Source organism: Gymnodraco acuticeps, unplaced genomic scaffold (genome assembly GCF_902827175.1).
Source record: "Gymnodraco acuticeps unplaced genomic scaffold, fGymAcu1.1, whole genome shotgun sequence".
Taxonomy (NCBI): Eukaryota; Metazoa; Chordata; class Actinopteri; order Perciformes; family Bathydraconidae; genus Gymnodraco; species Gymnodraco acuticeps.
This window is the reverse complement of record NW_022990295.1, coordinates 196,029-208,671: the sequence shown is the minus strand read 5'-3', so window position 1 is coordinate 208,671 and position 12,643 is coordinate 196,029. Positions and strand designations below refer to the sequence as shown.

At 43.3% G+C, this 12,643-nt stretch overlaps 1 protein-coding gene across 8 annotated transcripts in view; it reads right to left on the bottom strand.

The window, feature by feature from the left end:
- kif6 (kinesin family member 6) overlaps window positions 1-12,643 on the bottom strand; it is an 87,241-nt gene that overhangs the window by 59,800 nt on the left and 14,798 nt on the right. The gene's annotated exons all lie outside the window — the stretch shown is intronic.

Sequence of the window (12,643 nt, the reverse complement as noted above, 5' to 3'; positions counted from 1 at the left end):
CTTCTGATCAAGGCTGAAAATGTTACTTTTGTGTAATGGTGATTGATCTAAGATACAGACATGACTCACTTTTCTCTCCTCTTCACAGACATGCCAGGTCATTTATTCTGAAAAGGCACTCGGACCCTGTCTGGTTGTTGGCGGAAATGTGCCAACGCCTGCCTGTTAGGGTCATGACAGCTCACGACAGATCTTTCACGATCTTAACCCACCGCTGTCATCTCCATCCTCAGTCCAAATTCCCTTCACTCTGCACACGTCCATGTTTGCTACAAAGGGATGATCCTTAAAGTAATATGAAACAGCCCTTAGATGTAACATCAGATCACACACCTAAGGTTTGAATCAAAGGGTCCATGTCGAAGAGTGAGTTTCGACTTGACTTGGGAATTCTAAGCCTAGACCTAAGATTTGTATTAAAAAAAAGACTGGACTTCTTGTTTATGGGCAGTGTAGGAGCCACATATGAAGCCATTTCTGTGTTTGTTACGATACATGTTTTTTGAGTCACTATAGGTGGTGGGCGTGTCATTGAATTTGTGTGGTGACGTTTGTGCTTATATCCGGTTGCTTTTACCTGCGCACTTTGTAATAGATGGGGGAGTGAGCTAGAGAAGGACATTTTTTGTTGACCGCACGCACGCATACAAGGATATACGCATATGGATATGGAATATTGCATTTTTACTTTGGAAATAAAAGGTCAAACGCATACTTTTGGAAAGACTGAGTTTTTGCGCGTCCACAGTGTTTTTTCTCTTGTTTAGTCCCTCGCGGCACTTTGTTTAACGATTACTGCCGCAATATTAAGTCAACAAAAAAAAACTTGTACCACAGTGTGGATCTACGGAAATCGGTAACACCGGAGATTCCTAGGATCAATCTGTGACGCTGTGGAATTCAAAGGAAACATTTGAAACGCCGTGTTGGCCGCTGTATTGGAGAGCGGCTTAAGGAAACTTCAGCGTACTGCCGGGAGGATAAAGAAAGACTGACAATCCACACAGCAGCAGGAGCGAGCGGAATGTAACTTCTTCATTCATGCTGTGTAAATGTTTGTTAGAACACAGTGTGAATAAGTTACTGCTGCGTGTCCATTGGGGACTGACTTGTTGCTTGCGTGTGTTGGTTTGTGCCGCTAGAGGTTGTGTGGATTGGAGCATTTGTTGTTCATTCATTAAAACATTCAAAGGATATGTCAATAAGTGGATCAAATTCAGATGTCAATGTGGCAAAAATGGATGAACAAAAGAGAGAGTCGATACTCACTACCAAGCCTTTGGCAAATAAAATGGAAAAGCTTCAAAAGGAATGTCAATCAAAGGTTCACAAAATGAAAAGTGTGATTAAAACAATGAAGGATCTCATGCAAAGGGATGACAACGCCTCACAAATACAAACTCAATTTGAACATTTAATTCAACAGGTTAAAGAAACCATCCTGTTCGACAAGTCTGTAATTCCTCTTCTTCCTGCAGACGAACAGGAAAAACTAAATGTATGGTTTGCCAAGACACTGAAATACAATAATAGATTTATCGACGATGTCAGGCAATGGCTTTCTGAAACTGGGAGACAACCGAGCAGCACCATTGCACATGTTCCCTCAATTGAGATATCTGATGAACACCAGCAAAGTATGTCTCATGTTTCAAAACACAAATTGTTTTGAAACTTCTGAAGCACAAGATGAAATAAAACCAAGCGACAGTGTTTCAAACATAGGAAGCATTGGGTCTTGCAAGCAGAGCTCTGCTGGAACCAGGTCCAGTGTTTCAACTACATCATCATGCATCAAAGCTGAGGCTGACATGGCCGCTCTCATGGCACGACAAATGTTATTAAAAGACAAGCATGCATTGGATGAACAAGAGGAAGAGATCAGGAAAAAGGAGGAACAGCTCAGGAAACAGAGGGAGCAGCTGGAAATGGAAGTGGAAATAGCCGCATCAAGGGCTAAAATGAATGTGCTAAGACGCTCTGGAAGGTCTCGTGCTGCAAGTAACACATCTGTGAGTCCCAATGGCATGCATTCTTATTTGGAAAGGGGACGAAAGGAAGCCACACTCAGTGCTGGAGCAAAAACATTTGTGCCTGACACAAACAGGCCTACAGGTGGCCAGTCTGACGTACAGTTTTCGCACAGAGAACATGAAGCAGAATATGGACATCTGCAACATCAAGCCACAAGAAGCTCAGAGGCCAATATCCATCAAAGTTCAACACAATCACATCCACAGTTACAGCACCAAAGCAATCACCCAGCAGCACTGGCACCAAGCAGCAGTGCTCAGAATCCTTTAATTAATGTCTTAGAAAGACAAAATGAAATAACATCCATGTTGGTTCAGCAACAGTCTCTTTCTTTTCTGCCTAAAAGAGAAATTCTGATTTTTGATGGCTCTCCGTTTCAATATCAAGCATTCATAAGAGCTTTTGAGCACAGCATTGAGGAGAAGACTCACAACCCTAAAGACTGCCTGTATTTTCTCGAACAGTACACCAGGGGGCAGCCTTTGGAGCTTGTCAGAAGCTGTCAGTATATTGCCCATGACAGGGGATATGCCAAAGCAAAGGCTTTGCTACAAGAGCATTTTGGTAATGCACAGAACATTGTTTCAGCCTACATGGAAAAGGCTCTTTCATGACAGCCAATAAGAGTAGAAGATGTGCGAGCTCTGCAAGCTTACGGTCTCTTTCTGAGAGGATGCTGCAACGTCATGGAAGAGTTTGAATACATGTGTGAGTTGAACATGCCTAGCAATATGCTAGCCATCATAAAAAAGTTGCCCTACAAATATAGGGACAAATGGAGAACTCTGGCCTATGACTTACAGAAAAGGCAGGGCCGGAGAGCTACATTCATGGATATTGTTAACTTCATTGAAAGACAGGTGGATATTGTGAGCGATCCACTGTTTGGAGATATACAGGATACTCCACCAGCAGCCAACAAAGATGTGAGGAAAGCTAAGTTTGAACCTCGTTCAAGGATGAGGGGAAGCAGCTTTGCTACTACTATTACGACAGCGGAAAATAAAGTGGAACCTGAAATAAGAATGAAGGAGAGAGGCTCACTAGGTACAAGTGTTTGCCTGTTTTGTGGAGGTGGACATATACTGGATCTGTGTTTTCAACTGGAAAGAAAGGCTCATAGTGAAAAAATCACTTTCTTAAGGGAACATGGTGTGTGTTTTGGATGTTTGTGTATTGGGCACATGAGTAAAGACTGCAGGAAACGCCTCTCGTGCAAAGTATGCAGTCTGAAGCACCCAAGCATACTTCATATCTATCAGAAAGAGAAAGAAACTGACACAATGCAAGCTAAATGAAAAGCTATAAGCAGTGCTCTGATCTCCGTTCAGTCCAGTGGTCTTACAGGGGCCGGTGAGCCAGATTGTACTGTCTCCATAGTGCCTATTCAAGTAAAGTCTAAGAAGGGACATGAAACATTCATAACATATGCCTTCCTGGATCCTGGGAGCTCAGCATCATTCTGCACGGAGCGGCTGATGAACAAACTGAATCTCAGGGGAAGAAGAACAGACATTCTCCTTCGGACAATGGGTCAGGAGAAAATAGTTGGAAGTCACATTGTTTCTGACCGGCATGTGGCTGGATTAGACAGCAGTCATTATTGTGAGCTGCCTAACACCTACACCCAGAAAACTATGCCAGTTCATCGAGGCAACATTCCTCGGCAGAAAGACCTTCAGAGATGGTCTCACCTGAAACATGTAATGATTACTGAGATTGATTCAGATGTGGACCTGTTGATTGGGACTAATGTTCCTGAGGCACTGGAGCCATGGGAAGTTATTCGGAGTGTAGACGGGGGCCCATATGCAGTCAAAACTATGCTGGGTTGGACTGTCAATGGACCTCTCAGAGGAGACAGGAGTAGTGAAATTACTTGTGGACAGCCAGATGTCACTGTCAATAGGATATCTGTTGCAAACCTTGAAGATCTGTGGAAGAAGCAGCTAAAGGCTGATTTCCCTGAATGCAGTCAGGATGAGCAGATGGGACCGTCAAGAGAGGACTGTCACTTTATGGAGTACGTCACAAAGTCTGCTAAGTTGATGCATGGCCATTACTGTATTGGCTTACCTTTAAGGAAAAGGGATGTTAGTATGCCAAACAACAGGAGAGTAGCAGAACAACGTACACTGAGCCTCAAGAGAAGGTTTGATAAAGAGGTTTCATTTCATGCTGATTATACCGCTTTCATGAATGACATCCTTTCAAAGGGCTATGCAGAGAAAGTGCCAGTTGTGGATCTGGAACGCAGTGACGGCAGGGTATGGTATATACCACACCATGGTGTATACCACCCAATGAAGAACAAGATCAGGGTCGTATTTGACTGTGCAGCTACATTCCAGGGAACATCGCTGAATGCACAGCTCCTACAGGGACCAGATCTTACCAGCACACTGGTTGGAGTCATGACAAGATTCAGAAAGGAACCTGTTGTACTCATGGCAGACATTGAAGCCATGTTTCATCAGGTTCGAGTACCAGCTGAGGATTCGGATCTGTTGAGGTTTCTCTGGTGGCCAAATGGAGATCATCATCATAACTTAGAAGAGCACAGAATGGTTGCACATCTGTTTGGAGCTACATCGTCGCCAAGTTGTGCTAGTTTTGCCCTTAGAAAGTGTGCAGAGGACCATCGGGAGCAGTTCAGCCCCAAAGTAATCAACACTGTCCTGCACAATTTCTATGTTGATGATTGTCTAACATCAGTGGTTTCAGAGGAGGAGGCAGTGGCACTCTATCATGACCTTTGTGCCCTTTGTGCTCAAGGGGGCTTTCATCTCACAAAGTGGATTAGCAACAGACGTATCGTGCTTGCTGCTATACATTCGATGGAGAGAGCGAAATAAGTTAAGGATCTGGACTTGGATAATGACACACTCCCTGTGGAAAGAGCATTGGGTGTATAGTGGTGTGTTGAGTCAGATGTCTTTAAGTTCAAGATCATGATCAAGGACAAACCCATAACCAGAAGAGGGATCCTTTCCATGGTCAGCACAATATTTGACCCATTAGGAATATTGGCACCTGTGGTCCTATCAGCCAAGATGATTCTTCAAGACTTGTGCAGAGGAGAACGTTGTTGGGATGATATTATACCAGCCTCAGCTGCACAAGAGTGGAACAGTTGGCTGAAGGAGCTCTGCAATCTTGAAGAGTTTAAAGTTGACAGATGCCTAAAACCGGTGGATTTTGGGGAAGGGACCTCTGCTCAGCTACACCACTTCACAGATGCAAGCGAAGACGGCTATGGAACAGTGACTTACCTGTTATTACATAACATCGAAGGATAAGTGCACTGTGTCTTCATTATGGGAAAAGCTAGAGTGGCCCCATTGAAACCAATAACCATCCCTCAAATGGAATTGACAGCTGCCGTGGTTGCAAGTCGTATGGACAAGATGTGTAGGAAGGAGCTGCAAATGCAACTTAAAGACTCCATCTTTTTGACTGATAGTACTTCTGTACTGAAGTACATCAGTAATGAGACCTTCAGGTTTCGAACCTTCGTCGCAAACAGGGTTTCAAAAATACGCATCTTATCAAATCCATCTCAGTGGAGATATGTTCCCACCGCAAGCAATCCTGCCGACTGGGCTTCCAGGGGAGTCAAAGTGGAAACGCTCCTGAAAGATGACACATGGGTGTCTGGACCTCAGTTTCTCACTGGAACTGAAGAACAGTGGCCTGGGAACCCTGATGGCTCTGAAATGGCACCAGAAGACCCTGAGGTCAAGATAAGTCTGAATGTGAACGCTGTGCAGGTTGAAAAAGAGATGGATGCTGTAACCCGATTGATCAATCACTTCTCTTCTTGGATCCACCTGAAGAAGACAGTTGGTTGGATCCTTAGGTTGAAAAACCTGCTGCTGTGCCTTAGTCGGAAGAGGAAGCAATTGAGTCTGTCTGTTGCTCAGTCTGGCTTGAATAAGGAACAACAAGACCGAGAGATGAAAAAGGAAATGCAGACTATCAAGGCTCAGGTGGTCTCTGATTTTCTTTCTATTGAGGACCTCCGAAAAGCTGAGAAAGAAATTATCTGCTTTTGCCAAAGAAAAAGGTTTCCTGATGAAATCAAAGGCTTGCAAAAGGGAGAAGGTGTGAAAAGGACTAGTCACATCTACAAGCTCAACCCAGTACTTGAAGATGGTGTTCTGAGAGTGGGAGGACGTCTCAGTAGAGCAGCAATGCCTGAAGAATCTAAACATCCTGCTATATTGGCAAAAGATCTTCAAATTTCTGACATCATTCTACGGCAAGTACACCAAGATGTGGGACATGGTGGTCGTAACCACATGCTATCCTGCGACAAAGATATTGGATTCCTGGTGCTAATGTGGCTATAAGGAAAACCCTGTCAAAATGTATTGTTTGTCGGGGACTAAATGGAGCTCCAGGAATGCAGCAAATGGCAGATTTACCTCGAGACAGAGATTCTGCAGATGAACCTCCATTCACTCGTGTTGGAGTTGACTATTTTGGACCTTTTGAGGTCAAGCGAGGAAGGAGTACAGTTAAAAAGTATGGTGTTCTCTTCACATGCTTAACAGTAAGAGCCTTCCACATCGAAGTAGCTTCATCCTTGGATACAGATTCCTTTGTTAATGCTCTTCAACGCTTCATCGCAAGACGTGGACAAGTATTGGAATTATGCTCAGATAATGGAACCAACTTCGTCGGAGCTGAGCGTGAATTGAGAGAGGCAATAGAAAGGTTGAATATTGCTAAAATCAACAACACCCTCCTTCAGAAAGGAATAAAGTGGACTTTCAATCCCCCTACTGGATCCCATCATGGAGGAGTATGGGAAAGGTTGATCAGATCTGTGAGGAAGGTTCTGAATTCCAGCCTGAAGGCACAGAACCTTGATGAAGAGTGTCTTCACACGGTTCTTTGTGAAGCCGAATCCATCATCAACAGCCGTCCCATAACAAGAGCATCCACAGATCCCAATGACCTGGAAGCACTAACCCCTAACCATCTTTTGCTGCTAAAAACCAAGCCATCTTTTCCACCTGGACTGTTTCATAAAGAGGACATATATGCTCGTCGAAGATGGAAACAAGTTCAGTACATCTCAGACTTGTTTTGGAAACGATGGATTAAGGAGTACTTGCCTCTACTCCAGGAACGACAGAAGTGGTCAAATGTCAAGCGCAACTTCATACCAGGAGATATTGTGCTCATAGTCGATGACTCAGCACTTCGCAATTCATGGCGTACAGGAAGGATTGTACAAACCATTCCAGACAGAAGAGGACACCTCTTCTTTTAGTTTTTGTCTTCACTCGCATACGTCAGGTGCGAGTGAAGACAAAAACTAGCTATCTGGACAGATAGATGTTTGACATCACAAAGATCTGCCTTCTACAGGAAGCAGAAGAGCCGTGAGGAAATTAGTGAACTTCATAGACCTTGACATTGACGTTTTTTCCGACTTTTTAATAATTGATAGTAAAGATCACTCCTTCATAGGCTAACACACTATATATTTTTTATTTTATTTTATATTTTTTGCCTAAAGAAGAAAAGGACACTTTAACAAGGGACGTTTTTATCCTTAAATGTTATTTCCTTGATTGTCTCCTACATCATTTTTCAGTTGTGTAATTATTATGTTGATATAATTAGGGGCCGGAATGTAGGAGCCACATATGAAGCCATTTCTGTGTTTGTTACGATACATGTTTTTTGAGTCACTATAGGTGGTGGGCGTGTCATTGGATTTGTGTGGTGACGTTTGTGCTTATATCTGGTTGCTTTTGCCTGCGCACTTTGTAATAGATGGGGAAGTGAGCTAGAGAAGGACAATTTTTGTTGACCGCACGCACGATATACGCATATGGATATGGAATATTGCATTTTTGCTTTGGAAATAAAAGGTCAAACGCATACTTTTGGAAAGACTGAGTTTTTGCAAGTCCACAGTGTTTTTTCTCTTGTTTAGTCCCTCGCGGCACTTTGTTTAAAGATTACTGCCGCAATAGGCAGGTTTAGCGTGTGTTTACTAATGGTTTTTAGTATTTTGTTAAGAAGAGAATGTGTGTGTGAGTGTGACATCCCATTGGTATTACAGAATCTGTGTGTCAACAGCAGCACATAGTTTCCAGATTGAGGATCAGTGTCTCACCACTAGACTACTGAACTACTGAAGATAAGGACATAACATATAGAAAATGGAAGAACCACAAACAAGTGACATATCTAAAGAAGATACACCGGGGCATTCCTAGAGAAGAGCCGCTATTACACTAAGTACATTGCCGTACTTAGTGCCGGCACTTATAACCCCAGGGCACAAGGTACCAATCGCGTTCACACCGGAGTACTTTTCCCTGAGGGAAGATTACGCAAATGAGCCGCTGACGTCACTTCGTCTTCTTCTGCTTTGGGTTTACTGGCAGGCCGCAAACAACTTCACGGCATATACTGCCACCCGAAGTCCCCGGCCGGAAGTCCCCGGAGTTGGGGACTGGCTTCAGTATAAGCTGCTGGGAGTCCCAGCAGCTTCTACTGAAGCCTTCTGAGTAAATCGTCAGAATGCCGACACCTCCTCACTCCACCGCTCCCATGTTTTTTTTTGTGTTGCGATAAGTTATTTTCTCTCCGTTGGTGCGCAGGGCTAATGCTAATGCCAATAATGCTAATGCCAGCAAATACAATGGCGGCTTCAAAAAACTTTTCAGAGTTTTACGGGGTGTGGTTTGCAATTCGCCCAGCCAATAGAAATGTATACTTTTTTGGTAATTTTTTGGTACCACCTCTCTAGCAGGCACTAAAAATGGGGGTAAAAGTTCCCAGCACTAAGTACTCTTTTTGGTGTGAACGCGACATAAGGGGTACTAACGGAACTAAACGGAAAAAGTACGGGGGAAAAGTACGGGGGAAAAGTACTCCGGTGTGAACGCGCCTAAGGAGATCACCTCTAAGGCCACTAGGGACTGACCTAAAACATCAACAGATTCTGCTGATCCTTCTGTCTTGGAGTCTACAGAGCTAGGGTCAGTGGCGGCGCTAGGGGGTGGCTACTTTGGCTCAAGCCCCGGATGTTTTCTGAAAAGCCCCGGATGTTTCACTTAAAAAAAAAAAAAAAAGTACAGTACACAGTAGAACACATAACAACGGAACCATAGCAACGGAACTGACAGGCAACGGAAATGACAGGCAACCCTCTGAATCAGACTCCGATTGGCTGTGACTGCATCCACTCAGAGTGTCCGATTCAGAAATGTGACTCTTACACTCTTTACGTCACAAAGATGGTGAATGAGAATCGATCTATAAAACGATAAGCAATGCGCCAGAATCAAGGTGAGACTATCCACATCCTTTAAAACTCTACGCACATTCGTTTCACCGAAATAAGTAAACGACTGTATTTGAGTGAGTTAAGGCATTAGTTTTCTTCATTAAAGGGTGTTAATGAATAAGTGTTCTCTAGTGCCTTTTGTCCGCTTTAAGGTATTATTAAGGTAGGGTTAATGTTGCTCTCAAAGTGCACCAGATTGATGCTTTAACTTCAATATTTAAAAAAAATCCCCCTAAAAAGATGTTCGGTCCACCCCCCACTTGTAAAAAATAGCACTTTACCCCTGCACCCCCCCCCTCCTCATAGAAGCTGGGTTACAATACGTAACCCCAGTTCTATTTCGTATAAGGCTTCGCCCTCTAAGGCTATCGCTATTGGGTTAGGGGCGAAGCAGGATGTAGTCCACGCCCCACTGGTCCGTCCGTTACCAGAAGCACAGAAACACCTCTACTCAATTAATAACCCATGCGAAAAGAAAAGGAGCATCACAGTCCCTGGAAATATAGCATTATTCCAAATGAATATTCTCTTAAAGGGAATGAAGGTGAATACCCGTCATTTAAAAAGTAGAGATAACAATCCCACTTGTTAAAACGATAAAAGAGGAAAAAAATAAAAATAAAAAAGGGGCAGCTCTCTAAATGCTAACAACTCCTGGGCTAAGCCCCAGATCTCCTACAATCCTAAATCCGCCACTGGCTAGGGTGTGAACTTTCATGTTAACTAGCGTTTTAAATTACATTCAGGCTTACAGTTAGGCAAACTTAAGGGCAGGGCTGCTTTGAGTGACAGTTGGATACAGACACAGGTCGCTAGACTCTAGCCTGAGCAGTATTAACTCCTCGATGATTGTTCCTCTTTGCCCACTTTGGATTAGCTGGGGGGGGTTAGGCTGAGTCAGCAGATTGAGCTTCACAACAGATCTTCAGAAATGCAGCATTCAGTATTTGGGTAATCTCACAGAGAATAGGTACATGTTATTAAACCGATATATTGACACACATATCGTTGGTGGTATCGTTGAACAGACAGGCGTTTCTTGTACTTTGACTATCCCATTTATATTAACATGGATAGACTGAATAACAGAAACACCTCTCTGTATAAAGCATTGATGCAAATTATCACCAACAAACTGAACATTATAGGTTTCATGCAGGGGTTTTGTATAAGGCTGCATTCATTTATTTGCAATGAGTGTGAAATACTGTATACAGTAAGTGACTTCTAATGCAAGTACTACAGTGGAAACTGATAGCAGCAGACATCGTTAACAGTTAAAAGTATTCAAATACACAGGCAGCTGTCCACAGATAAGAGGAGACAGTTGGCTCTTATCTTTGAGGGTTATTGTGCCCATACTATGGCTTTAACAAAGACTGAGCACCAGCTGGAGACAGTTGCACAAACATGATATCAAAGTTTTTTTTAGGAGAAAACTCTCAGTATAAAATAAAACATTTGGCCAGGAGCGCATCAAGCATAGTTTGCATATTAAATCTTTACAGACTGTGTGTTCAGTTCACATGGGAAATTGTGTCCACACAGGGACATTAAAGTATGTCTTAGCTGTCAAAAAACAGCAGGACAATGCAATCTCATTGGAATCACTTCCTTTATTCTCCTGTGTTCTCAATTGACCACATGTTGATCACACACACCATGTATACATCACTTCAGGGGACATTACATTGACTTACATGCATGTCCTGGAGACTTATCCTAACCTTAACCAACACATGCCTAACCCTTACCAAGTCTTCACCCTAAAATTAATGATTCCCCTCATGGGGACCTCCAATTTGTCCCCATAAGGGAAGCCAGTCCCCACACGTGACTATCTTAACAGATTTAGGTCCCCACAAGTATAACACACACACACACACACACACACACACACACACACACACACACACACACACACACACACACACACACACACACACACACACACACACACACACACACACACACACACACACACACACACACACACACACACACACACACACACACACACACACACACCACACACACACACACACACACCACACACACACACACACACACACACACACACACACACACACACACACAACACACACACACACACACACACACACACCACACACACACCACACACACACACACACACACACAATATAATGCTAAAAGCACTTTAATGCCTAGAGATTGCAGATTTGAGAGGTGAAGTTTAATTTGGAAAACAAACCTGCTCTGCACCCTCCTCACCCCTACAAGCTCAGAAGGTAGTAAGGATGTAGGAAGACGGAAAGATCCAGGCTCTGCATCCCCACATGTGAAGGGAAGTGGAACAGGAATAAAAAAAATACCAGATGAGAGGAAATGTTTCCTGTTGAGGTTAAAGGAAGGGGTGAAGAGTTGAGAAGGTGCATTTTATTTCCTGTCCAATAAAAGTGCACAGGGGATTGCCAAGTCTCAAAGCGAGTGAGCTCATGATCTGCCATGTGCAGCTTGAATGGATGTGTCATCTTTTATCCACATGGCCGTGAGCGAGAAAAGAAAGAAAGCACTAGTGTTAACTTTATTTGAAGTCCATGTGGAGCAGGGACTTCTGGGATGATTCTGGCAGCGACAGATTTACTTTATTGACGGTTCTTTGTTTGCTCGGGGCTCAAGAGAAACCTTTGTAAAGAAGTCCCAGAGGGGATTAGTTCACTAAAGTGTGTGGGTGGACTGTACTGTGGGCTCCTCGCTGAACTGTGAAATGCCTTGTTTCCCTGATCAACAGATTAATGTAGCATCCAAGAATATGTTTGTATTGGAGTATACCCCCAGGTTTTACAGCAGTGGACAATTGGTTTGTCTTCAAGGTAGATGAAAAATAAAGGAGTTATTGTTTAGGCAATGGGCTATGTTATGTGGAATATGTGCATCATAATGTGTAGTAGCAATAAAACCGATTCCCGGGAACTTCTATCCTGGATCCTATAACTATTTCCTTTTGGATTGGTTATGTTTCGAGTCTCAGCCACATCAAAAACTGACTTTGGAATACTACTTAAAAGCAAGTGTCTGATTGAAAACCTGATTATTCAGTTCACTTTTACTGTCTGTTATTTACTTACAAACTAGCAACAAGGGTAAACAAGGTGATATCAGCCCTTTGCTCCAAACCTCAGGTCGAGGGCAAAAAGCTGACCCGCCACATGTCACATCAGCGTGGGGAGTCTGAGTGTTTCAAGTGTAGAAAGGAACCACTGTAACATAAACAGAAATTACAGAGAGAATGCTTTGTTATACTTGGGAAAA